General features: G+C 32.5%; 1 long non-coding RNA gene across 1 annotated transcript; it reads left to right on the top strand.

Annotated features, from left to right (window-relative positions):
* Positions 1-7,763: 7,763 nt before the first annotated feature.
* Positions 7,764-24,628, top strand: LOC118764643. The gene is made up of 3 exons (XR_005000461.1): positions 7,764-7,773; positions 13,331-13,338; positions 24,464-24,628. It is a non-coding gene; the product is annotated as an uncharacterized LOC118764643 (long non-coding RNA).
* The last annotated feature ends 241 nt before the right edge of the window (positions 24,629-24,869 follow it).

The following is a 24,869-nucleotide window of genomic DNA, read 5'->3' as shown; positions in this document are numbered from 1 at the left end:
TGTGCTCCAGTATGACCGTAATCTTGATGATGAAAAAATAACCCAAATAACTGAAGAATTGCAAGCCCATGATACCTACACTCACTGAATGATAAACAGGCTTCTGGTTTGTTTGCTGAAGGTTATTAAAATGAGAAACATGAAGAAGGTGCAGCCAAACTATGCCTGCCATGTTTATATATAAGGAGCGAGGTCATTGCCAGTACCGCCTGACTGGCCCCCATGCCGGTGGCACGTAAAAAGCACCCACTACACTCTCGGAGTGGTTGGCATTAGGAAGGCATCCAGCTGTAGAAACTCTGCCAGATCAAGACTGGAGCCTGGTGTAGTCATCTGGTTTGCCAGCCCTCAGTCAAAATTGTCCAACCCATGCTAGCATGGAAAGCGGATGTTAAACGATGATGATGAGGAGGAGGAGGAGGAATGCTAAGCTTTTCCTATTTCAGAATGACAGAAAAGATTGTACTGTTCATCAAACATATGAGCCAAAGAGGTATTGTCCAACTGACCGTTCAACCTGCTAAAATAGCATCCAAATCTCCCTCAAATCATAGATTCAATGATCAATGTATCTGTGACGTACAAAAAAAAAGCTAGAATACAGCATGGTTGGAACTCTTTAAACTATTAGAGCTGATTCGGAATTTTCACAACTATAACTCCTGCCAATGGTCTAATGGAAATTATAGAGAATGTAGCAGATATGTTGTTTGTTCTTTCTCGAGCCACGCCTGGCTCATAAGGGCCGCTTTCCTGGTTTCCTTGGCGTATAGGTTCCCCACCTGGACGGGACGCCGGTCCATTGCAGGTGAGCTGCTAGATGCAGGAGGAAAGAGTGAGAGAAAAGTTGTGGCGAAAGAGTCAGCAGAAGTTCGCCATTACCTTCTGCCGGAACCACGTGGAACTTAGGTGTTTCGCTTATAAACACACACATCACTCGGTCTGAGATTCAAACCCACGATCCCTAGTCCGCAAGTCCGCTGCTCTAACCACTAGGCCATGTGCTCCACTAGCAGTTATGTATTTGATTAAACAAATTATAAATGGCATAATACATGTGCACACGCACACACATACACACACACACACTTTCAAATACAGACATACATGCACACATATCACTCACTCACATTTCTTACATTGACAAATGTGACAAAAGATCTGTAATCTTTCCAAGGGAGAACAAACATCCTTGTTGGACAAAAGTAGATGATGAAGATGTTATGAGGAAGCTGTTGCTCTAGAAAGCATCATAGATATAATGGCAGAGGGGGAGGGAAGCAGAAATGGGAGAACAGCAACAAAAGCAATGAGAATAATGATGCTGATGATGATGATGATAGCTACAAGTATGATAAACGACACATGAAGTATATGGTCGCTATTCTGTCATTCTGCCAGCTAATCCAATGGTTCATTCCAAGAGAGAGGGAGACAGAGAGAGATAGAGAGAGAGGGAGATAAAGAGAGAGAGAGAGAGAGAGAGAGGAGAGAGAGAGAGAGAGAGAAGAAAGAAAGCAGAATTTTAATTCCTGTTTCAAGTTTGACTTTAAGAAGCATTTCTCAACACTATCAGAAAGACATTCAGTGTTTGGTCATTAATTCAGTGCTCAAATCAGAAAAATAAGTCTTACAAATAGCTGTGCCATAGCAATTAATGTATTTTGTACAACTATAAGTAAATATTGGTCGGATATTATATTTAGTGCTACAAATATCTGAAGACTGTGCTTGATCGTTTGATCAGGAATTCTAATTAAATATTGGCAGATCGCTTCCTAAATTTAACGAGCTATCTGGTGTTTAAACTTACCCATGACATCTAATTAACTTATACCAGAACACTCCCAGTTGTAAAAGGAAAAACGTAATTGGCAAAGCAATCTTTATTTTGTTTTTCCCCTAAACTTTTTCCATGGGTGCTGGTGCATCTAAAGTATTTTTCTTCTAATCATAAACAATTTGTGAAATTACAAGAAGCCGCCTCTCTGACAGAACAAAATTGATTCCAACATTTTTTTTTTATTTTCTGAATAAATTTTGAGAAAAATTCTAAAACAAAGCCAGCCAGCAGGAAAACATTAAATGCAAAGAAACATTTTCTATTCGTACAAAGCCAGCGAAATTATATGTTTTACAAGAATCTCTATGAAATGAATTAACAAATTTTCAGCTTCAATTCTATAATTATATAATTGGATAATTCATTTATTTGGACAGTCCTTCTGTGAAATTCAAATAAACTATATTTTGATTCTATTATGAGTTTGTTAAGAAAGCATAATGTAAGGAAAGTGAAAAACAAAATTGCTTAGAGCAATGAAAATATTTATTGATGTGTATCTGTTCATATATATAACTTATGTATGCGTGCACAAATGTATTTCTGTTTATATGTAAGAATATAAAATGGAATAGAATATGATAAAACATATATATGTGTGTGCGTGTGTTTATGTATATAGTATATATATGTACATGTCTGTATATATATCACCATTCCCATCCTCATCATCATCTATTTCTTTACTACCTACAAAGGGCTAAACACAGAGAGGACAAACAAGGACAGGCAAACGGATTAAGTCGATTACATCGACCCCAGTGCGTAACTGGTACTTAATTTATCGACCCCGAAAGGATGAAAGGCAAAGCCGACCTCGGCAGAATTTGAACCCAGAACGTAGCGGCAGACGAAATACCGCTAAGCATTTCGCCCGGTGTGCTAACATTTCTGCCAGCTCGCCGCCTATTTTTCCTCATCATCATCATCATTTACCATCTGTTTTCCATGCTGGTATGTGTTGGACAGTTTGACAGGAGCTAGCAGAGTTATGTACATTTGATAATAATGATGATAATAACAATGTATGTATATATGTATATATATTTGTAAGTATGCATCTGTCTCTGGTAGTTTCTATTTTTCTGAAATTATTTCCTGCCTTGTTAGCCATGGTTTGGTGCAATCACTGAACCATAACTTACAGCCATTGTAAAATCGTCAAAGACCTACAAAGAGCGGGGAATGTGTTAGCCCTTATCTGCTACTCTTTTCAGAAAACAGAATGGAGAAACCTGAACTATATACAAGCATAAAAAAAATTTAATATATAAAGGATGACCTTAATAAATACAGAAACAATCCCTAATGAATAAATTCTCTCCAACTACTTTCCCTTCTTTGATAAATGATCTTGCCCATTATATCCTTTCTACTCTAGGTGCAATGCCTGAAACTTTCAGGGAGGGTGTTTTATACCAACCCCAATGCACAGCTGGTATTTATGTCATTGATCTTGAAAGGGTGAAAAGCAAAGTTGACCTTGAAGGAAATTGAACTCAGAACATAAAGATGTACGGAATGTAGATAAGCATTTTGTTTGATGTGCTAATGGTTCTGCCAGTTCACTGCCTGATGCTCATTGCATAGCAACAACAACAATCACATTTAACAAATTTCTAATCAAGAGCCAATGTGGAAGCCTTTATATGATCACTCAGTTTATTTGAAATATTTGCCAAGTCTTCAAATCACAATCTGTTTTTGTAAATAAGAAATGGACACAGATAATGTAGACATGAGTGCTAGTCGTTAAGATGTTGGGGTCATGACCATAAGATTGTGAGTTCGATTCCTGGACCAAGTACCACATTAAATTCTTAAGCAAAGCACTTCACTTCACATTTTTCCCAATTTATACTGCTGAAAATTAGTGTCGCCCATGTGTTGATGTAGACCCCTTTCCCATCCAGACCCTTGATTTTTTTCACATGATCAGAAGTGGGAAGGCTTTGATAGTGACTACTCTTGCTTATAATTACATAAGCCACTAAAATAATTCATGAAAGCAGGATACAAGTCATAGAGTAATACTTGCTTGCATGTGATGCCTTTGGTTTTATATAGACTCAAAAGATGGTCACAGCTGAAATGCTTCTAATCATAAGTATGCTTGATCGGGGTTGACTTACCAACCAAATACAAACCAGTAGCAGTAGCTATACGTTAATTCCAAACAATTGGAAAGTAACACACTGTTAAACCTTCAACTTGTTGATGCTCTTTAAATCTCACCAAAACAATAATGTTTCTTATAATCACATTATTACATTCATTAACGAGTTCCTCCTTAGAGGGACACACAAATCAACATGTAAACATGCTGAGCACCTACACTCTAAACATGAATGCATGCATGAGGGAGAGCTCATGTGAATTGTGGGATTACCTTAGCATCAATGAAAGCATAAGACTCTTTATAAACATCATTAGAGAACATAAACTGCTCAACATTGTATTGATTACAATACTGCTTCTTTATCTAATTGGAAGTAAACATGCTCTCTCTCTCTCTCTCTCTCACACACACACACACACACACACACATATGTATATATGTGTATGTATGTATGTATGTATGTATGTATGTATGTATGTATGCAAATGTGTGTATGTATGTATGTATATATATAGATGCATATATACATTTCTTTCTCGCTAGACCGCTGGTAGCGGAGAATTTTTTCTAGAATTTTTTACTACCCTTATATTTATTAATATATATATATATATATATGTATATATATATATATATATATATATATATATAATATATATATATATATATATATATATATATATATTTATATATATATAGAGAGAGAGAGAGTTAGATAGATAGATGGATGGATGGATGGATGGATGATGGATGGATGGATGGATGGATGGATGGATGGATGGATAGATAGATGAATAGATAGATAGATAAAATGATAGATAGATAGATACATACATATGTATATATATATATACACACACACATTCATATATTGGGTGTATATGTACATTTGTTTGTGTGTATATGTACAAATGTGTGTGCACATATAGTTAACCCACACACATATATATAGAGAGAGAGTGGTACACACACTCATGCATGCACACACATACACACACACACACACACACACACACACACACACCAATAAGCATAAGACTCAGGTGTATACTCAATTATAAAACTTTTCCTTTCTCCTTCAGCTCCCTGTGTTTGTGTGAGTATATAGAAAAATATACATCTACAAAAATATACATATACACACAAACATAGTAAAATAAAGGAGACTCTTACACATATAAACATATACATTCTCATGCCTAAGCACACACACTCATATACACACACATACACACGTATATGTACAAATATAAAAAAAACACTTACACACTCAGATATAAACACCTTGTCAAGTTTCAAATACATGTTACACAATTCAAGAAGCAATTATGCATACATGCATGTAGATAATTTTTTAATGCATATTATCTTTGTACATATGCATTATCTTTTATATGTAAGTAATTTAGCTTTTCTATACATGTATTTTGTCTAACATATATATTTTGTATAGACGTGTGTGTACATGTGTGTGTATATTGTTTATGCATAGTATGTTTTGTAAGTATGTATATTATCTTTTATTTGTACGAGCATTTTCGTTTAAGCATTTATGTATGTATATACACGCATTAACACAATATACACACATAAACATACACATATATACACATACATATATATATATATTCATATACATATGTGTATATAAATATATATATACATACATACATATATAATACATATATATATGCATACACATATATATATATATGTGCATTTGCGTATATATGTATATATACATATATATATTATATATATATATATTCATATACATATGTGTATATAAATATATATATACATATATATATGTATATATATATATATATATTCATATAAGTGTATGTGTATATATATGTATATATATATATATATATGTATATATATATTTATATTTATATTTATATTTATATATATACATATACACACATATATATATATAATATAATATATATATATATATATCATGATGATGATATATAAATATATATATATATATATCATGATGATGATATATAAATATATATATATATATCATGATGATGATATATATATATATATATATATATATATTATCTTCTATCAACATGATGGTAAGATATTTTACAGATTTTATCAAATGTTTAAAACATCATTTAAAATATATGATTGTATTGAAAATTTGGTCAAACTGGGAATATGTCTTGGCAATATTTCTTACAAATTATAACGGCACATGGAAATGCATTGCTCTAAAGTGATTTAAATTTTGATAAAGCAAGTAATGCTTCTATTTATTTCTGGCCAACGTTTATAATCAATTTTTTAAAAATATTTTTTTTTGTATTATCTGTTTTCAATTCCATTCCATCTAACAAACAGAAAATCAACTTGGGACATGTGTAGTCACAGTGTCGCTGTGCGCTGCTATCTTGTTTTATCATTGCTAATAAGTAAATTTAAACTAGAGATATTTATTTACTCTTTAAATTGGATGATATGCTTCAATATGAGATGGACAAATAGATTGTTAAGTTATATGTGTACTTATATAGATAAAAAAAAGCAAACACACGCACACACGAAGATATATTCGCACACACACAAACACACACACACACATATATACATGTTGATACTAACTTATACATGCATACAAGCATAATGAAAACACAAATACACACACACACACTCACATACATATATATATATATATATATACGTACACCAATATATTCATGTTTACTTTATATATATATGTATATGTGTATATATATATATATATATACATATATATATGTATATATACATATATATATATATATATATATATATATGTGTGTGTGTGTGTGTGTATGTATATACATCCATATATATATACGTTTACATATATAGGGGTGATGTGCGTGTATATGTAATAAATGCATACACATATATACATACATACATACATACATAGAAAAAGTAAAAGAGAGAAAAAGAGAGAAAGGGAAAGAAACAAAGAAAAAATAAGCAAGAATGGAAGATATCAGAGACAGAGATAGAATAGAATAACGGATAGAACAATGAATAAAAAACAAAGAGAGGAAAAAAATTTAAAAAGGCTTACAAATAAATACATACACACATGGATAAATCAATGTTATAAATGAATACAAAAATAGACAGTTCGATAGATTACTAGACAGAGAGACAAATATTTTAGATTGAAGATCAAGATAAATACTTTTTAAAATTACTATTAATTGTTATTAGTACTGAGATAATGAAAAGAAATTGAGTGACAGAAATGGTGGAACACTACATTATATTGGTTACAGCTGCCAAATTTTTTGTCTTTTTCTGTTCCAAGATGAAATAGTTGCACCTTTCGAAAAATAATAAATAACTTTTAGTTGTAGGCATGGCTTTGTGGTTAAGAAACTTGCTCCTCAAGAGATGTGATTTTATGTCCAGACTCATTGCATGGCACTTTGGGCTTAGCTTCAGGATGATCAAAATTTGTAAATGGATTTGTTACATGAAAACTGAAAGAAGCCCATTGTATATGTATGTGTGTGTATTCAAATATATTTTTTCTGTGTCTGTGTGTGTCAGTGTTTGTGTCTCGTTTTCTTGAGTTTTAAGCAAAGCTTTGGGGGGATTTTCAATAAATAGTTACTTTTGGCTGTAATAATTTGTTACAATATCTTTTTAAAGAATGGTCAAAAATTAAAAACAAGTCCTGATAGCAGGAACTGTTGCAACTCCCAGAGTATCCTAGATGCAAGATGATTAGATGTTCCAGCCACGACTATCACGTCTTATTTTCAGTCTTAATGAAACTAAGACAGTGTTATCCTATGTCTCCTTTATCTTGTTTTTTAATATTGCAGGTTATGATCAGGTAAAAATTTAATGAGGTATCTCAAAGAAAGAAACTGGAAATGAAGCGTCCATTATAGTGGAAGACAGTGATCTTCTAATATTCCTAGAAAATATCCTGATGCAAGGTCTAATTGAAATCCAGATAGCTATATAAAGGTTCTGAGAATCTATTGATAAATAATAGCTTCAGTAACACTTCCTTACTGTCAGAAATAAACAGGAAAAACTCTATTGAATGTATAGGAAGTACAACATCAGAAAAAATTTTTAATCCCAACAACAGTCATTTCTGCTCTAGTACAAGAACCAAATGTAATGCAAGAACAGCATAAGGACTTCCTACATATGACATTCCAATCATAGGACGTATGCATGAGAAGTAAGTTGTCCATTGAAAACCATATCAGAAGACAAGAGAGCTAACCTGTACTTGAGAAGCATCACCGATCAGAACATGTCTGCCTAAAAGGCAAACATATTCCATATTATTAAAGACATCATACTAGAAAATATAAATCAAAATAAAGAAGTTTCTTTTATAACATTATTTAATATATTTATGATAATGTTTCAAATGAAAAACACTTCCTATGTGTTTCAATTAATTTTCAAAATAATCAAAATTTTGAAGGATAATTTTTCCATCCTAACGCTAGCTTTTAATGTAACTTAACCAAAGCATATTTTTCCTTATATTAATGATGAGTGCTTTAGAATTAAAAGTGAGCAATTTAAGAAGGACAGTTTTGTATTATAGAACCAGCTGTAGGTTTCATGTGGGCTGGTATCAAAAGGTTAATACTGACTCCTTCTGGAAAATAGAAACAATAAGGATGCTATCAATATATCTATAAATATAAATGGCAGTGTGTCTTCATCTCTACAAGTCCATGCCCACAAGGTAGATAGGTTTGATTCATTAAATTTATCTGTTTCCCCTTATTAGCTCTGCCTTAGCGAAGGCAGAGGTATTGTTTTCAGTCGTATTTGTTTCTTCATTTGCTCGTTTGACTGTGGATAAGATATCTCAAGAACTACAGGATGGATTCGGATGAAACTTTCAGGGATGTTTGGCCTCATAACTGGCACGAACTAATTAGATTTTGGGATCGATCTGATACAGGACAAGGATTCTGGATTATTTTTCTTATTTTCTTTACTTAATTTTTGAGAGTGGTTGGGTTCGTTTTTAATACTCTCGTTTGTGAGAGCAGTCGAGTTTATTTCAGATAATCTCATTTTAAAAATCATCTCTAACTAATCGTTGAGAGGACGTTGGTGTTGACTTGGCAGAGGTTTGTGCTCTCTCTCTCTCTGAGTGCTCTTGTTAGTATATACTAACATGTCAACTACTATATCTTTGGAACATGCTTTGCTTTGTGTTATAACAGATAATTTAACATTATCATCATCATCATCGTTTAACGTCCGCTTTCCATGTTGGCATGTGTTGGACGGTTTGACTGAGGATTGGCAAGCCAGGAGACTGCACCAGGCTCCAATCTGATCTGGCAAGGTGTCTACAGCTGGACACCCTTGCTAATGCCAACCACTCCGAGAGTGTATTGGGTGCTTTTTACATGTCACTGGCACTGGTGCCGGTCAGGTGGCACTGGCATTGTCCACACTTGATTGGTGCTTTTTACACGCTACTGACATGGGAGACACTCAGGTCGCACTAGCATCGCTCATGACCACGATTTCGCTTGACTCAACATATTTTCTCAAGCACAGCATAATGCCTGACAATTGAAGGGTACTTTTAAAAGGGCCAGTTATGTGACACTGGCATTAGCCACGGCTACGATCTCACTTGGTTTGATGGGTTTTCCCAATCACAACATATCTCCAAAGGTCTTGGTCACTTGTCATTGCCTCTGTGAGGCCCAACCTTCGAAGGTCATACTTCTCCACCTCGTCCCATGTCTTCCCGGGTTTACCTCTTCCGCAGATTCCTTCCGCTGTTAGGGTGTGACACTTCTTCACTCAGCTGTCCTCATTCATTTGCAACACATGACCATACCAACACAGTAGTCTCTGTCGCACACCACCTCTGATGCTTCGTATGTCCAACTTTTCTCTCAGAGCACTTACACTCTGTCATATATGCACACTGACATTACACATCCAGTGGAGCATACTAATTTAACGTCTCTTATTATTTGATAGCTAATCAGTATTAATGTTTCGTTTTGGGATTTGGTTTGCAAGATTCTTTATATGAGTTCACGTATTGAAGCATATTCTATTGTGTCTGGGGAGAGTAATTTTCTTTTTGTGCCTTATTATGTAACACACTCACCGGTAAAATTTCCACGCTTTTTCTTATTTTTATTTTCCTAAAAACTATTGAAAAGGTTGCAAGACGCAACGAAAATGTTAGGAAAATAAAAATAAGAAAAACGTGGAAATTTTACCGATGAGTGTGTTACATAATAAGGCACAAAAAGAAAATGGCTCTCCCCAAACTCTATAGAGTTTTAATGTTAGTGGCAAAATATTTATTGCAAATATACTAACAAGAAATTTGTTTAATCTTAATTTAATAAATGTTTCATTTTGAAAATTGGTATTCATTTCCTGAGAATACATTTACCATGAAATTTAAAAAGCTAAAATTAAAATGATTGTACTTATGTAACATTTTGTGCTTGCTAAATATAAACTCTTAACATTACCCACCACATAACGGGTAACACTGTAGTCTTGAGATAAAGATATGAACAGACCCAGCAGAGAAGTGAATTTAATAAAGATTCCAATATGTTTTGATGTGCCATTAGAACAGTGGAAAGGTCAGACATCTCAAAAAAAGATTTATGGAAAAAAAGGAAAGAAAGAAAGATCAAAGCCGATTTACAATAAATCTAGCTTAAGAATCAATCAGCTGACATGTAGCTACAATACATTTAACACAGACAGGTCTGGTAGACATCTGCTTTAGCACAACAATTTCATGTCATTATGCCATAAACTATATTTAAGGTACTAGTCATGTGACAGGTTTGTTTACAGTACAGCAAGTAGAAGTGAATGATGTCTAGTGAAATGGAAATGTCTGTGAACAAGTGCTTCAAATATTCATGTCAACAACAGTAATCTATATCTAGGTGGCAAACTGAGAAAACATGATAGAGCTGTGATTTTAAACAGACAATTGCCAAACATACAAATCTGGTGAGAAAAAAAGAAAATAAATAGCAAAAATCACTTGAAATTGCAAGTGTAGAACTCAATTCCTGCCTTGTTTTTTGTTGGGAAAATTACAAGTGAAATATCCTTGTTTATCCTGTTTTAGGTGTCAATATCTCAATATAAGAACTGGGACTTTTACAGTGTTTAAAATGAGCCAATGATGTTGATGCAACAGGGTATAAGTGTAAGAAAAATACTAATCTCACTGATAAAATGATATAAACTATATCCCAAAGATAAATACCAATAACTTATAAATTACATAGATAAAGTACTGACAAGCTCTATCTCAGATATATATATATATATATATATATAATATAATTTCAACAATTGAGGGCAAAATTAATTAATTATTAATCAATTTCACCAAGTGTTCAGTATGCAAAGGGACCATTCAAGGCGAATTCAAATTATTACATTATATAAAAGGGCTTAGTAAAATAAATTACTTTGCCGCATACTGAACTCATTAGAAATAGCAGCTAAAAAACTTTTTTAAAGCTATTTCTAATACTTAAAGAAAATCTCTCTCATATATAGTGTTTGCTTAATTCAACTCACAAAAGTTTGGGGGTAAGGACATCGAAAAATCAAATGCTAAGGTTATTTGAGAACGTACGTTTCAAGATTAGTCAAAACAACACTTCTATCATCAGCTCAGAAATTCCTTGGTTTGGATTTGGAAACACTGGAAATAAGAACATACCCTTTCGAAGATCTGCTCGTAACTAACAGTGCCAACAAATTCAAATAAGCAAGCGAAGAATCTCTGTTCTCCCCTTTCCACCAGCGTGGTTAAAATCATCAGACACTATGCTTATTTCGGTTAAATCCGAAGCATTAATCAGAGGGAGATTAATTATAATTTCAACAATTGAGGGCAAAATTAATTAATTATAATCAATTTCACCAAGTGTTCAGTATGCAAAGGGACCATTCAGGCGAATTCAAATTATTACATTATATAAAAGGGCTTAGTAAAATAAATTACTTTGCCGCATACTGAACTCATTAGAAATAGCAGCTAAAAAACTTTTTTAAAGCTATTTCTAATACTTAAAGAAAATCTCTCTCATATATAGTGTTTGCTTAATTCAACTCACAAAAGTTTTGGGGTAAGGACATCGAAAAATCAAAATGCTTCGGATTTTACCGAAATAAGCATAGTGTCTGATGATTTTAACCCACGCTGGTGGAAAGGGGAGAACAGAGATTCTTCGCTTGCTTATTTGAATTGTTGGCACTGTTAGTTACGAGCAGATCTTCGAAAGGGTATGTTCTTATTTCCAGTGTTTCCAAATCCAAACCAAGGAATTTCTGAGCTGATGATAGAAGTGTTGTTTTGACTATCTTGAAACGTACGTTCTCAAATAACCTTAGCATTTGATTTTTCGATGTCCTTACCCCCAAACTTTTGTGAGTTGAATTAAGCAAACACTATATATGAGAGACATTTCTTTAAGTATAGAATAGCTTTAAAAAAGTTTTTTAGCTGCTATTTCTAATGAGTTCAGTATGCAGCAAAGTAATTTATTTTACTAAGCCCTTTTATATAATGTAATAATGAATTCGCCTTAATGGTCCCTTTGCATACTGAACACTTGGTGAAATGATTAATAATTAATTAATTTGCCCTCAATGTTGAAATTATAATAATCTCCCTCTGATTAATGCTTCGATTTTACCGAAATAAGCATAGTGTCTGATGATTTAACAAGCTGGTGGAAAGGAGGAGAACAGAGATTCTTCGCTTGCTTATTTGAATTGTGGCACTGTTAGTTACGAGCAGATCTTCGAAAGGGTATGTTCTTATTTCCAGGTTTCCAAATCCAAACCAAGGAATTCTGAGCTGATGATAGAAGTGTTGTTTTGACTAATCTTGAAACGTACGTTCTCAAATAACCTTAGCATTTGATTTTTCGATGTCCTTACCCCCAAACTTTTGTGAGTTGAATTAAGCAAACACTATAAATGAGAGAGATTTTCTTTAAGTATTAGAAATAGCTTTAAAAAAGTTTTTTAGCTGCTATTTCTAATGAGTTCAGTATGCGGCAAAGTAATTTATTTTACTAAGCCCTTTTATATAATGTAATATATATATATATATATATATAGATATATCATCATTTTACATCCACTTTCCAGAGGCTGTACCAGGCTCAATCTGATCTGGTAAAGTTTTTGCTGCTGGATGCCCTTCCTAATGCCAACCACTCCGAGAGTGTAGTGGGTGCATTTTATGTGCCACTGGCATGAAGGCCAGTCAAGTGGTTCTGGCAACAACATCACTCAAAAGGTGTTTTTATGTGCTATCTGCATGGGAGCCAGTCCAGTGGCACCGGCAACGACCATACTCGAATGTTATTTTCCACGTGTCACCAGCACATGTGCCGCTAAAACAACGCTGGCAACGATCATGCACGAATGGTACTTTTCACATGTCACTGACACAGGAGCCAATCTGTGGCCCTGGCAACGATCATGCTCGAATGGTACTTTTCACATGTCACTGACACAGGAGCCAATCTGTGGCCCTGGCAACGATCATGCTCGAATGCTACTTTTCACATGTCACTGACACAGGAGCCAATCTGTGGCCCTGGCAACGATCATGCTCGAATGCTACTTTTCACATGTCACTGACACAGGAGCCAATCTGTGGCCCTGGCAACGATCATGCTCGGATGTTCTTTTAATGTTCTGAAACACTCAGTAAAGTGATTGGTATTTGGAAGGGAATCCATCTATAGAAGCCATATCAAACTAAGAGATTGGAGAAAAAATTAGGTCCTCCAACTCATTGAACTGCCAAAACAATGCCAGCTTGGAAAACAGACTGATGATGACATAACGACAAGGAAGATGGTGGTGGCATTGAGAGGTTGGTGTTGGTAGTGATGATGGTGATGATCGTCATAGAGATGAAGATCATAATCATGATGAAATTATACAGATAAACGCCTCACACAGATATGAAGTATGACAAAATATATTGGGTTGTCCGGGAAGTTCATGCCAATTTTTAAAGGAAAGAAAAAGGTCAATAAATACTTGCCATTACATTTTTAATTAACCAAATATGAAACATTTTGTTGCACAATGCGTCTCCATCTTTCCTTTAACTTGAAAATACACTCTTCCCAGAACTGAGGTAGTTTCATGGCAAAGAATTCATCAAGGTATCTTTTTACGTCATCTAAGGAATTGAAATTTTTACCCCTAAGACTATTCTGCAGAGACCTGAATAAGTGGAAATCTGAAGGAGCAATATCAGGTGAATATGGAAGATGGGGTAACACATCCCAGCCGAGCTGCAGCAATTTTTGTTTAGTTCCCAAAGCATCAAGTGCCAGAAATGAACTTTCTTATCTTCCATAAGTCGAAAGGTAAGCTAATATAAATCGGCACAAACTTTCTGGACAACCCAATACCAAATACACGCGCACACGCACATACATACACATACGTAAAATTACTGATCAAGTATATTACACAGATATAACACTGGTAAACAATGTAATCACAGATATAAAGTACTGAAAACCTTGTCATACACAGATATATATGACTATATGTATGTAGTTTATGTATATATGTGTGTGTGTATTGTATTCCTATGTACGTATAAATACGCAAAAATCCATTGAATTCCTACAAATTTCTTAGATTTTCTAGTGCAAGTAGCCTTCAGCCAAATTCTACTTTCGTTGTTGACATCACCACATATGAACAAATATGAAACCCTACATTTAAATGTTCCGGTCATCATGACAAAAACCAACCTGATACAATTAACACTGATTTTCGATTAACAGATTCTAAGTTAACAAGGATTTTCAATTAAAGGCGATTTTCATTCTCACAGTGGGATTCTTCTTATAACGAAATAAGGAATCAGTAGCAAAGTAATTTCATGTTTATCAAGAAGTCAGTTTCTAATCTGTTAATTGGCAATGCTGACTTTTGTTATACTGAGGCAATACTTTGCACAACAAACCACTCCTTGATAAAACTTGAAATGTAAACATGAGGATCAAGATAAATTTTGTAAATATGGGTGTGCGTGTAAATATATATCTGCAAGTATATATATACATATATACATTATACATATATACATACATACATATACATGCATACATACACATGCACACACATATATAAATATATACATACATGTTTATATATATATACTAGCGGTATCGCCTGGCGTTGCTCGGGTTTGTAAGGGAAATAACTATATAAGCATTTTTAGAGAGTTATAGCCAAAAAATAGCAAAAAAATGCATTACAAATGGAAAAAAAATTATGGTAAATTTTTTTTTAAATCGTTGACTCATCGTAGACATTTTTAGAGAGTTACTTCCCTTATATAATAGCGAAAAAAATGCATTAAAATGGAAAAAGTGATGGTAAATTTTTTTTTTAATCGTAGACTCATTGTAGACGCATGCTAATACCCAGAAGGGCTCGATATGAATCATGACTATAAGATACCCGGCTTTGGTTAAACTGCACCGCAAAATGTGGGAGTAGTTAGGAATCTAAATCGTAGGAGACAGACACACAACTTGACTTTTATATATAAAGATATTATCATCTTCATCATCATCAGTTAACATCTGGCATCCATGCTAGCATGGGTTGGATGGTTCGACCGGGGTCTGGAAGCTGAGAGGCTGCACCAGGCCTAGTCTGATCTGGCAGTGTTTCTACAGCTGGATGCCCTTCCTAATGCCAACCACTCCGTGAGTGTAGTGGGTGCTTTGTACGTGCCACCGGCACAGGTGCCAGGCGAGGCTGGCAACGGCCACGATTGGTTGGTGCTTTTTACATGCCACCGGCATGGAGGTCAGTTGAGGCGGCTCTGGCAATGGCCACATTTGGATGGTTCTTTTATGTGCCACCGGCACTGGTATCACAACTACAATTTCCATTGATTTTTGATCGATTTCGATTTCATATATATATATATATATATATATATATATATATATATATATATATATATATATACATGTATATGTGTATATATGTATATATATGTATATATATATACATATATATATATACATATATATATATACATATATATATATATATATATATATATACACACACACACACATGTACATATGTATGTGTGCTTCTATGTTCAGTTACAATAAAAGCAATTTTACATTAATCTGATGGATTACCCTATACAGTATTAGAGTACAAATCTACTATTCTTAACAAGAGTTTTGTTGACAGTGACTTCAAAGATTCAGCCTGCTAAGCCATTGTCCAACAATGGGTTACCTGGCTGGCACTTTGAAGTCACTGTCTGCAACGTTATTATTTGATATTATTATTATTATTGTTGTTGTTATTATTATTATTATTATTCAAAATAATAATAATAATAATAATAAGAAGAAGAGAAGAAGAAGAAGAAGAAGAAGGAGAATTTATGTGTGTACATATATATATATATATATATAAAGATATACACAAACACATATACATATATATATGCATATATACCCAGTTGCATTATAAGGTAGTGGACCTCATGGCGTTTGAGCTTAACTGATTGGAAGTGTTACCATGTACATTGTTTTGCCTTAGTATAAAAGATGGGCTACAGCAAATATTTTGCTCCATACCACGGATTTGCTTGTCGGTTGCTTGACCTTAACCAGTTGAGCATGTCCATTAGTGGCTGACGATATGTGCATCTCTGATCACGAGCAGAAGTAGTGGGAGAGCATCATAGCCATGTGTTGAGAGGGATTCTTTGGGGTTTGAATAAATCACCTCTGGAAACATGGGTGTTTCGTTTATCATCCTTAAACAAACCTTATTCAGGGATCTTTTGAGCAGGTTGTGCTACTCAGCATGAAGAAAATTCCAACTGGGCTCCACCTGCAAGGTCACTCGCTGTTTATCTTGATATAAGATCACCATGTCACATGAATATGGTTATGATGCCTGTGCCTGGTGTACCCTTATCAGATGGGTAGTCATGATTCTGAGACACCCTTCACTCATGACACTGACAATGGGATTGCACCTAGAAAGTTACCCTCCTAGGCACAAGTCTGAGCAAGGTTGTTTATGGAAGACCAGCAGTCGCCCATGCATACCGGCCTCCCCTCTCCACATCACCAGTGTTATCCAAAGGAAAGGCAAAGGCCGATACAGCTTGGTCTATACAGTGATGTCGCAACTCATTTCTACAGCTGAGTGAACTGGAGCAGCATGAAATAAAGAGTCTTGCTCAAGAACACAACACGCAGCTCGGTCTGGGATTCAAGCTCACAACCACACAATCATAATCTCGATGCTCTAACCACTGAGCCATGTGCCTTCACTAGTCATAATTAGGTTTCATATATTTTACCCCAGTGCCACTCTGATGGCATGCGCTGCTCGCTCACTCAACAGTAATAATATTATATATATAATAATAAGTGATGAAGGCAATGGAAGATAGATTTAACCCTTTAGTCATTATTCAGTATGATGATCGTTTCAAACCATCGTGCAACTGCCTGATATGGATAGGATATTGTGCATCTAATTGTGTTGTATGAATCTCTGCTGTCTCTGTCATATCACATACATGGATAAAACAGGGGATATCCCACTAGATGTACTGAGTTTTGGGCATGATGTACTTGCCTGCTGTATTTTCGTTATAACCAGCTAATATATATATATATATATATATAGATAAATAGATAGATAGATAGATAGATAGATAGATAGATAGATATATAGATAGATAGATAGATAGATAGATAGATAGATAGATAGATAGATAGATAGATAGATAAATGTATAACATGTATACATTTATATATATATATATATAATATACACAATACATTCATATTTATATATCGATATACATATATACTCTGGTAAAAGTGTGTGTGTGCATATGTGTAATGCAATTCAAAATATAATTCTATAATCAGAATAGTGCCAAATTTGTCGTTTTATAATCTACTATAAGCAATTTAAAATTAGGTAATTGAACTGTGTTTGATATGTAAACATTTAAAGGATTCAGCATTAGTAGATGTATAACTAAAATTTACAATAGAAGGTTTGTTCTGAAATGGCAGTCATGGGTTTTTTTTTTTTTCAGTGTAAAGATTGAAAAGAACAGACTTGAATGGATTTAAAGAGGCCAAGCAATCCCCATTCAGTGTTGTTATTTCTCTGACTCTCAAAGCATTCTTTCTTAGTTTCAACCTCATTGATTTTTCTACATTATATTTAACCTCCATGAAACACCACATTTCTGCCAACACTTTTATTACAAAGAAGTCAAATAATGTTTCATAACTATTTTCATCAAAGCCACACACACACACACACGCTCTTACACACACATACGCTTATACATGCATATATATATATTGAACAAGTAGATTAATTTGACAAAGCGGAAAGGGTTCAGAGAAAATTAAGAGTTGCCGGTTCTATTAAGGTCATCATCTGTTTCATTGTTTACTCATTGAACAGGGGACACGTCTGTTCCAAGAAAAGAACATGAAAGAATGGAGTTGGGAAAATAAGATTAACATCGTAGTCAGCTTGTATAGAAGAAAACAAGAGTCATAGATATAAGGAGAGAATAAGCATGAGTGGAATAATGTGTGTGTCCTGCGCCATGGTTGAATTTTATGTTAGTAGCAGTTTGGCCATTGGGTGTTTCACAATGTTAATACTGATCAATATAACTGCCAAGGTGCAAGTGATTTCGAACATAGTCTCTCTCTGTCTCTCACTGTCTGCTTATCTATCTGTGTTTGACTGATTGTAATCTCATTGTTTGCTACTAAATCTGTAAGCAGCATTTAAGTTAATTAAAACTTGACTGGTTTTCAGTTAACAATTTTATATTCTCTACAATTTTTGCTGAGCCAATCAAAGAACTTGATGTGTAGTTGTTGGCCATCATTGGTTACATTATTCACAGCGTCATCAATCAGCTTGAAAGATCCTGTTTTGTTGATTACTAAAACCTTCTAATTGGCAAAAGAATCCAGGTTCAAATTAAGATAGAGACCTTCTACATATATATGTGTGCAAAGTGTTTGTGTATGTATGATTGTAAATGTGTGAGTGTTAGTAATATACAAGCACACATACACACATATATAAATATAGGTAGCAATATGCTAAGGAACATGCATATCTGATAAATTACTTTGATGTGCATTCAGTAAAAATAATATTGGATGTTGTATAATTACTTCAGTGCTACTGCAGAGCGGTTAATTAATGAATATTGTCACATATGTTTATCATGGATGAAATTAAATGAACTCTATCAGGACACATATACTCACAAATATATATAGCTCCCCTATATATGAGCATTCATGTGCTTGTGTATTCATACATACATATATATATATATATATATATATATATATATGAATGTATGTGTGTATATATATATATATATATATATATATATATACATATATGTATGTATGAATACACAAGCACACGAATTCATATATATATATGAATGTATGTGTGTGTGTGTGTGTGTATATATATACATGAATGTATGTATGTGTCTGTATATATATTTATGTATGTATATATATGTATTTATATGCACACATGCCCATACAAAAGCATTTGTGTGTGTATGAGTATATATATGTATATACACACATACACACACATATATATATACATACATATATGTATGGCTGGGTGTATATTCCCTTACACAAATGCATATACATTCAATGTGAAATTGCCTGAGCAAACTAACATATGTCTTATCCATCTCATAGATAATCATATATTATACATCCCAAATTTACACAATTATGTCCACATACATTTATTTTCATGTATACATGTGTGTGCATCTTGATATGAACTATACATCAACATTTCATATTATGAACACTTCTCCCCATTACACTTCCATTTTTGCTGCCTACAAACACCACCATGATTTTTGTTTTATCTATTTTATTTTGCAGGGTGTTTTTTCTTTTTCTTCTTCTTTTTTTCTTTTGTTCTTTTCAATTCTCATCTTCTTGGCAAAGTTTTGGAAAGCCATATTTCTTTCTACACTTGATTGTTTTCTGTGAACAAGTAAATAAGAATTAATGATTTGAAGGTTAATGTAGAAATTAGGAAACTAGTAATAAAATTTAAATAAATGTCAATATAAATATAAATAAAAGAATCTAAACAGACACACATAATTACAAATATATATATATATATATATATATAATATATATACACCATAGTATATATGTATATATATATGTATGTGTATATATAAATATATATTTATATATATTTATATATATGTATATATATATATATATATATATATATATGTTTCTTTATATGTGTATGTATGTATGTATATGTGTATGTGTGTGTGTATACATATACTATGAGTATATATACATAATTATGTGTGTAGAGAGAGATAAATATAGACATATAGATAATGCAAACATCTAAATAGTATAACATAAATATACACATATGTACACTTATACACATACACAAACTTGATATGTATGTATAATTATCTGGCATATATATAATATATATATATATATATATAATATATTTGATACTTATACATACAAACAGGCACACATGTACACGCATGCACACACACATGCATATATGTATATTGACACTCACAAACACACACACACATATATATATATAATATGACTAAACAACTGGATAAATAACGAAAATAGTAAATGAAATGATATATATCTCATAACTTGATGATATGTAATAAGTCAATAGTGATTGTATTTTTTCCTTACCGGCTGCCCACCCAATATCAGATAAGATTAGAGATGTACCATAAAATATAAACACTCACACATTACAGAAGTACATAACAAATATTAATACTCACAAAAACAAATGGTAGTAATACAAAGATTCATGTACACAAAAATATATTTAGCCATAAATTTGAACACGTATGTAAGTGTACAAAAATATGTAGGGAATGCCATTCAGAAATGTTCGAGTGTACATTTGTTTTAGTGATGGATATATAAATATATATATATATATATATATATATGTATATATCCATATATATATATATATATATATATACATATATATATATATATATACATATATATATGCATATATATGTATGAATGTATGTATATATATATATATATATGTATATATATATATACACATATGTATATACGTATATATCCATATATATGTGTATGTATATGCATATTCATATATATATATATACATATATAGCATATATACATACTTATACACACGTATATATAACTCTACTTATATGCATATGTATGTAATATATTTTCATGTGTATGTAGGGTGTATATATGAATTTATGGGTGCTTGTGTGTTCAAGAATGCATTTCTATGTTTGCAAACAGATTCACGCATCTGTATATATATATACATACACACACCAGCATGAACATAAAAGCACATCATTATACAAACATCCATACAGTTTCATTAAGATCAGAGAAGTAATTACGGCTTCTTCACCACAACAAATCAATCATATCTTGCCATTTTATGTAGGAATATGAAGTTTTATGCATATGTACATAAACATCAATGTGGGTAATCTTCTGCGTAGTGCAAGACAGCTACACATACATGCATAAACTTACATACATATTTAAAATAAATACATATATTCATACATATTTACATATGTATCATATGTGTGTGTATATATATATATATATATATGTATATATACATACACATATAAGTGTGTGTACATACATGTACATATGTTTTTCATATATATGTATATGTGTATGTATATATATATATATATGCATGTGTGCATGTGACGAGAGAGGGATAGATAGATAGATAGATGGATAGATAGATAGATAGACAGATAGATAGATAGAGAGAGAGAGAGAGAGATGGATAGATGGATAGACAGGTAGATAGAAACATAGATAGATAGATAGATAGATAGATAGATAGATAGATAGATAGATAGATAGATAGATAGATAGATAGATAGATGGATAGACAGACGGACAGATGAGTATAAATATTTTGTTCATGTGCATAGTTCGGCATGAAACCCTTATGGGACATAGATGTCAGGTGTGCCCTAAATAATCTCACATAAAGTATTTGTGCACGTACAGATACATACACAAAGACAAACTCATACACACATAATAAGAAATAGAACTACATAAAACTACTCATAAACAACACATATGCACACAAGTGTATACATATATATATTACTGTGAATGCACATACATATATGTGTGTATATATGTATGTATATGTATGTGTGTGTGCATTTAAACATAAATAGTATATGTATACATGTGTCTGTATGTGTGTATATATATATATATGAAAATATATGTATGTATATATGCAGTGATATCTCACATGTATCTATGATCTGTGGAGTACATAATGCTTTGACTCTTTGTGAATATCTCTGCAACTTTCTCTCTTATTCTCTGCCATAGTATATTTGATGACTTATCAAAGACAAGAGAAAATAAATCAGGAAATTGGCGAGGAAAAAAATAAAATGCCAATACTAAAACCATTATACCATCCATTAGAGAATGCTGAGAGGAAAATTGGAAGAGAAAAACATAGAGAACAAACAAACACACTGATAATTATATATACATACATATATTATATATATATATGCATGTATTTATACACATCAATATATATATATATATATATATATATACACATATATATATATATATATATATATATATATATATATATATATATATATATATACACATATATATGTATATATATATATGCATATATACCATAAATAATATATAAGCATAATAATATATATACATAAGGATATATGTAGATAGATATAGATATACATAGATAGAAATATATATGAATATATACATCTATGTATATATAATGTATGTATGTTATATAGATGAATAGATACAAAGAGGTGAATGAGGCAACAGGCAGAGATTTTTAGAGTTATAAATATATTTACGCATAAGGCACATTAAATCATCCACAAGCATAAATATGTATGCAAATATATATATATATATATATTATATATATTATATATGTATATATATATGTATATATACAGATATATATATATACACACACATATATATATATATATATACGAGCTTATATGTATATATATATACACATATAAGCATGTAGAAATGTGTATGTGCTTGTGTGTATGTATTGCATGTGTGTGTGTGTGCATACGTGTGAATAAATAATTAAATAGATAGACAGCAAGATAAATAGAGAATAGAATAAATGAATATTACTATTAATTAAACACATTTCATTGCTGCAAGATTAATATTGTATTAATAAAAGACTTTTCTCTTCTTTCTTCTGTTTTCTTTTAGTGCTATTATTTCTCCCACCTCTCTCTCAACCACCAACCCTGAAATTTATTATTACCACCAACACCACCGCTGCCACCATCACCACTATCACTGCTGTCATTGTTATCATCATTATCAATGCTTTTTCTCAGACTATATATATACATGCATATACACTCCTATATATATATGTGGGTGTATGTATATATATATTTATATATATGTATGTATATATATATATAGACACATATACACATATAAATACATATCTATACATTCATATATGTATATATATATATTTACTTATATATAAATGGTTTTATATATGTAGGTGATATTATATATACCAGAATGTAGCTGTCTACTTGGTTTCAATTCTTGGTTAGGAGGAATTTAACGTTTTCCTTTTACAGTCGCCCCACATCAGTAGAACTGTGATGAAATGTATTCCAACCGCAAGCATCAAGAATTTTATTCAGACAGACTTGTAAGAGATTACATTAGCTCGTGATGAGTTGGTGTGTTTAATATGACGGAGGAGATTTAGCTCCTACTTTTATCCTATTGAGCTAATATATTAACATTGTCTTGTATCATATATTATGGAATTCTGTTCTCCACTTGTGTTTGCTAATGCTATTGTTCTAATCCCAAACAGGAACTTGTTGAATTCTTATTGAGATTTTAGTAATGGACCATCATAAGTGCCACAACTTAAAAACCAAGGAAAACGCAGTCAAAGTTTTGCAACTCTCAGATTGTGATATCTCGGTAAAGAATGAAGTTAGGAAGCTGGTTTTGGTCTTAAAATGACTACGAAACTCTTCTTCAATTATTCCACATATGTAAAATTATTTATTTATGTATGCATTTGAAAGAGGAAACAATGACTGCATCTTTCTCATTTTGTAGAATATACCGGTAGTAAGAAATGATATACTGCATTACATATTTTAGCCATAATACCTACCAAAAACATACAGAGATACCCCAAAGATATTGTTTGTGTTTTAATATACCAAGGTAAGTATCTTTAAAAAGTAAGTAAGGCAAGATAGTAAGATAATAGCCCATTATCGTTATGATGGTAACGAGGAATATTAGGAAATGAGCCATAGCACCTCGATAAACGATAGAGGGACCACACCAAAGCTATTGATTGAGTGTGTGTGCTTACAATGGTGTGTTACTAAGCTCTCTGGTCCAAGTTTGGGTGAGTGAGCATCATGTTTATAGTGTTGAGGTACAATTTTTTTCAGCCGGATCTTCGACCTTATGGCAAGTCTCACCAGTTCTTCCTCCCAACTTTTTCGGATTCTAGACGTCGAGATAAAGAAAATGATATACTAACCTTGAAAATGGCTAAAGTGGCACTTACAAGACTCTGTTACTAAAATGCCTCAATTGTTTTTGCTGATTTCTCAATGTTGTTATTACTTTCACAGCT

Source organism: Octopus sinensis, linkage group LG8 (assembly GCF_006345805.1).
Source record: "Octopus sinensis linkage group LG8, ASM634580v1, whole genome shotgun sequence".
NCBI classification, from domain to species: Eukaryota; Metazoa; Mollusca; class Cephalopoda; order Octopoda; family Octopodidae; genus Octopus; species Octopus sinensis.
The sequence above is the reverse complement of the archived record's forward strand: the minus strand, read 5'-3'. Positions and strand labels throughout refer to the sequence as shown.